The sequence below is a fragment of the Lytechinus variegatus genome, chromosome 1 (genome assembly GCF_018143015.1).
Source record: "Lytechinus variegatus isolate NC3 chromosome 1, Lvar_3.0, whole genome shotgun sequence".
NCBI classification, from domain to species: domain Eukaryota; kingdom Metazoa; phylum Echinodermata; class Echinoidea; order Temnopleuroida; family Toxopneustidae; genus Lytechinus; species Lytechinus variegatus.
This window is the reverse complement of record NC_054740.1, coordinates 6,946,862-6,953,118: the sequence shown is the minus strand read 5'-3', so window position 1 is coordinate 6,953,118 and position 6,257 is coordinate 6,946,862.

Below are 6,257 nucleotides of genomic sequence, written 5' to 3'. Positions count from 1 at the left end.
GCAGCCTCCTAATAAATATTCTTGTAATTACATAGCATATACAAATCAAGATAACAACTTGAGCATAGTTAAATTAAAACGAAAAAGGGGAAATTAAAATGGAAAAGGAAATAAGAAAAAGAGAGATTAAAGATCTCCAGAATCCAGATTTATGTGTGTGGGATTGTGCATAGGACCGTTGTCATAGCTTCAAACAGCCGAACAAGAACTACGAAAATTATCATCTGGGCATATTATATCTGCTTCTTACGTCTATGAGAATGTGGGATTCTAAACAGAATCTTTTTCCTTATCCACATTTTGGCACTGAATATTGGATCTTTGCTATTTAATATCAAATCAAAGTGGCCACTAGTGTTCATTATCCTCATTATCAGTTTTACTGCTTTGTCTATACCTAGTCTAAACTCCATTTTCATATTTAAATTCAAGATAATTTTACTATGTTTCCATCACCGTACATGCACGTGCAGGTGAATTTGTTTTTCATACAAAAAATACAAAAATATTAAAACTCAAAGAAATTTGAATTACAGCAATAAATCACTGACAAATGAAAATATCTAGTTATATTAGTGATTCAGGGGCGGATCCAGCCTTCGCCAATAGGGGGACCCAGAATTTTTTTCAGCCATATTTTCCCCGATCGGCCACTCGAAGATGGTTTTGGGTTTCTTTGAAGGGGTAGTCCTAATAGTCACTTTTTCGCTTTATTCTTATAAATCAGTATAAATATATAATGCGAGCGCGAAGCACAAGCTAAAATTTTTGGAAATCTTGTGTATTTTTTCCTAAAATTCGAACATTCTGAGCAATATGTTTGTGGAATTGATGGAATAGGTACCTGTTAAAAGTGCATGCAGTAAGTCATGAAAACATATTTTAAAAACGAATAATGAGAGCGCGAAGCGCGAACTGAAATTTTTGACATTTTTACCTAAAAAATTGAAATTCTAAGCACTTTTTGTAACTTAAACAGAATATTTCAAGATTTAGACCTACTGAACGAGACACTCTATTTATGTTTTGCAAATCATGAAAAGGATGAGTAATTGGGGACTTTCCTTACATTGATAATGCGAGCGTAAAGCGCGAGCAGAATTTTTTTATACGTTTTGAACTGATCGAAAAGGACTGCTTGCACTTAGCCATGAAGACGTTACACATTTCAGCTATCAAATAATGCGAGAGCAAAGCGCGAGCAGAAGATTTATGACATTTCTACATAAAGAATGGAAAATTTCAATCAAATTTTGTAATCGTAAACAAGATACCTCTAAACTAAAGAATTAATGCGAGCGGGAAAAAAATCGAGATTTAGACCTAAAAACGGGACACTCTATTCATGTTTTTGTAATTCTTGAAAAGAATGAGTGATAGGATGTCTTCCTACATTAATAATGCGACCACAAATCACGAGCAGAAAAAAAAATTCATATCGTGATCTGAAACTGGAAGATCTGAAAAAAGTCAATTTCAGCTCTATATTTCAAGCAATTTGTAGGAAAATGATGAGGTGGATATAGATCGCACTTAATAAAGAGCTAATATTTTTCATTATGATTACTTTGACTTTTGACATAGGACCGGGACATCCTTTAGGACACGTCATCATATGAAAATGATGACTGTCTTCTCATTCTTGTTAACTGCTAAGCGCGAGATGAAACAAAAGAGACAATTCAATCATTACATCAATATCTTATTCATTAATGCCTAATGAGGCCTCGAAATCTGATGACATTATGTCCTGAAAATTGGACATTTCAAGCACTTTTGTAATTATAAATAGGATGCATCAGTTAATATATTTTAACCATTAATGTGAGCGCAAATTGCAAGCCTAATTTTTTTATACACTGTCATGAAAAGGAGATGTTAAGTAATTTGTTGTATAATCAATATTGAGACATACATAACTCGCCAATCAAAGGGCAAGCGTGCAGCGCTAGCTGATACGTTTTGACAATCAGACCCGAGAAGGGATATTTTGAAAACGTTATGGAATACACGAAAACAATAGGTACGTGATGAATTAAAATTTGCGAGCGCGCAGCGCGAGCAGAAAATGTTAATATTCAGATCATAAAACTGACATATTTACAGAGCACTTTTTAAAAATCAATTTGTAAATCACACAAAATAATGAAAGTTCGATTTCAGAGATGAAATACTAATATATGTTTTGTGTATTGACTTCCGAATATTTAAATTCCATATTGAACAAGATATGAAAATCACCAAACAGGCAATGCGAGCGCGAAGCGCGAGCAAAAATTTTATATAGTGACATGAAAGATTCTTTAAATTTTTCAGGTCTTCCCCTCATCTTATTTTATTCACTCGTCTTTCCCTTCTTCTTTTCTCCTCTCTTTTCCTTCCCTTTTTTTCTTATTTTTTTGCTCCGCCAATAAGGGGGGAAGGGGGGGCAGGCCCCTCGGCCCCCCTGCATCCGCCTATATATTATGATAACAATATGTCCTTAAAATGTCCTGGTCCTAGATCAAAATAATAATAAATATATCAACTCGCATTGTTTATTAAGTGCGATCCATATCCAGTTTTTTCCTACACTGTGCTTGAATAAAAACTCTAATTGACCTTTTTCAGAGCGGAATATCAAATATTTTTAACTCGCGCTCGCATTATTGATTTTCATGATAAAAAATGCACGTAAAATGCCCAGATTTTAGGTCTAAATCCAAAACACGCGCACGCATGTTCATCTATATTGAGATACGCATCTTGTTCTTTACTTAAAACGTGCTTAAATTATCCAGTTTCAGATCAGAATATAAAAAATCTTCTGCTCGCGGTTCGCGCTCGCACTATTAATGTAGGGAGATACCCAATTACCCATCCTTTTCATGATTTACAAAATACAAATAGCCGTGCCCCGTTTTTAGATCTAAATCTCTTTTTTCCGTTCGCGTTTGCTTTGTTTAGCTATACAAATATACCTATATCCTGTTTATGATTTCAAAAAGTGCTTAGAATGTCCATTTTAGGACGGAATGTTAAAAATTATCAGCTCGCGCTTCGCGCTCGCATTATGTATCATCTTCATGGCTAACGGCAACCAGCCTTTTAAAAGGTACCCTTTGGATCATGCCAGAACGTATATAAAAAAAACATAGGCGGATCCAGGGGGACCGAGCCATCCCCCCCCCCCCCCCATTGGCAGAGCAAAAGAAAAAGGGGGAAAGAAAGGGGGGAAAAAGAAGGGAAAGAGAGAAGAAAATGAAGAGGAAGCACAAAAAGAGGAAGACGAGTCAATAAAGGGAAAGAATTAAAAAATAATTTCAAAAATCTTTCATGTCACTATAAAAAAATCGATTGTGCTTCGCGCTCGCACTGACTGTTTAGTGATTAACACATCAATACTGTCACAGGGTCTACTTTCAATTTGAACTTGATCCACCTTGTGATGGGATCGTTTTAACTGCAGTGTTATTCCACCCCACAGACTCTTATAAACTTGTTAAACAGAATACCAATTCACACCAGTAATTAGGTTTATGAAAACCTTTATTACAACAAACTACTCTAACAAGGGTTACAGATTATGAACGAAGTATAAACATATGAAATATTAACAGTTTCTACAATTCAATGATAATGACGATGCTTAGCTTATTCTTCTTCTTCTTTGATTCTTGGTTTCACACTTGAGTTCCCTGACGATGACTATCTGTCTGACGTCAGCTCCTGTCTCCTGGATATAGACCTAGACCAATGATTCCGTCCCCGTCTCTTTAACTCCAGTTACAGATCATAAATCTAAACACCAACTTCTCGTTGGTGTTACTGATTTATAACGATTCCAATTTTGCCAATGTGGAATCCCAAGACCCGGACTATCAGGTTGTCCTTAACAACACCTTGTTGTATTCACCGAGAGCTGAATATAGTATTCTGATGAAAACTTGTAATACTTTTGTGCAGTATCTCTAACAAGTAGTATCTCTGTTGAATTACAGCAGCTTCTGATTTAGAATCAAATTTTAGCTAAATTTATAATAATTTTATCCCATAGACCTAATGGTCAAGAGTTTGGAACTCTGATATTCTTGGAAAGTTTTCTGAAGTATACGCCCCTCTAAATATCATTGGCTAATGCTGGGTCACTCATTCTGTCCCTTGCATTTGATTGGTTAAGAGCTATTTACTCTCTACCCCCGGAAATGGTCAGAAACAGAACTCTGATTCTTCTTGGAAAGTGTCTGACCCGTCTAACAGTAAATGTTTACGTTTTACCCCATTGATGTTGGGCCTTTCTCCTTTTATGGTCATGAGGCTTCCTATTCAGGGATAAATGCTAAGAAAACCTGACTCACAAGTGGTACCTGTATGACGTTTGACCATCGTCATAATTACTGGGAAAACCTTCCACCGGAAGCTTTCTATTTCCTTCTTATGAATTTCATTCATAACATTGGAATGTTTACTACTACATTATAGAACATACAATAACATAGATGATACATATAGAAAAAATCAAATACATAACAGAATGTTATACATTTGCAGTAATAACATTTCATATAACACATGATATGAACAGTCTTATAATTAATACACAGTTATAATTACACAATTATAAACTCATTATCACATGATACATACAATGAATACAGTCATATCTTGACAAATACGGAGCTTGAAATATCAAAAATTTGAAGTCAACATAGAAAAGATATTTCAGCTCGGAAATCGAACTTTCATTATTTTGTTTGATTTGCAAATTGATCTTTAAAGAGTGCTCTGTAAAACATTTTGTTTTATGGTCTGAATATTAAAATTCCCGCTCGCGATTTGCGCTCGCATTGATTGTTGAAAATATATTAACTCATGCATCTTATTCATAAATACAAAAGTGCTTTAAATATCCTGTTTTCAGGCTATAATATTAACAGATTTCACGCTCTCACTTTAGGCTTATTAGATTAATAAATAAGATATTAATTGAATAATAAAATTGTCCCCTTTTTTAGACTGGAATATCGACAAGTTTCATCTCGAGCTTAGGAAGAGAAATCAGAAGATAAAGTCATAATTTTCATATGATGACATAATGTTCTTGGAATGTATAGTTTTATGTCAAAACTCAAAGTAATGATAATGAAACATATAAGCTCTTTTTTTTAATGTGATCCATATCCACCTTACAATTTTCCTACAAAGTGCTTGAAATACAGAGCTCAAATTGACCCTTTTCAGATCGGCATATCAAATATTTTAAGCTCGCGTTTCGTGCTCACTTTATCGATTTTAATGATAAAAAATGTATTTAGAATGCCCACTCAGATTCAATGATGTATAGTAGTATAGGCGATCTCCCGTGTATATCAATCAAGAGAACCCATTAAGTTTTTTTAACTCACAGCAAACTCACCATTAAAAGCGTCTTTTACAAAAAATGATCTCAAAACTGCAAAAGGCTGATATCCAGAAAAAAAGACAACAGGGTGATTTAAAGTTCCATATAGTTCCAACCACTAGTGTACCCATAAGGGGGGTAGGGGCAGACGCCCCCCCCCCCTTGACGAGCCACAAGCGGCCCCCTCTTTTGGACTTTTTTTTGCTTGTCAATTTTTTGGCGGACGAATTTGCCCCCCCCCCCATTTGGAAAATCCTGGGTACGCCACTGGTTCCAACATTCTATCACTTTAGGTCAAAATAAGTCATCAAAATTGGAAACCGTGGCATGCGTCACAGTCGGCTTTTTTTTCTCTACTCTTCATGAAAATGAAATATCTTTATCTATTTTGCGTTGATTTAAAAAAATATACCAAAATTGCTAATATTATACGATTTAGTATAACGGGGGAAATAACTTGAAAAAGAAGAATATCTATACCAATATCGGAGTTCAAATATATATACAAATTTATTACTCTCAGGTGATATTGATACATTTTATTGTGCGAGCAGATAAACAGATATTTATTCTCAAGATAATAACAATCATGACTGTATGCTGATGAATATAAATGCGCAATGGCGGCACCAAGAGGAGGTGGACATTGGGACATAATGCCCCCAATTCGAACCATCGTGCCAGTTGTTCAATACCCCTTTCAGTACCTCGTTGGTCCAGACCAGGCCTGGACTAAGTCGTAAAATTTTGAGTTTACGAATGGCGCCCGCGCCATTCCCGAGCAATGTAGTGTTGCTTTTATCAGCACTAGACCAGCGCCATCGTAAAAGTATAGCGCAGATCTCTTACTGGTATGTGCCAGAGCGTACTATTTAAG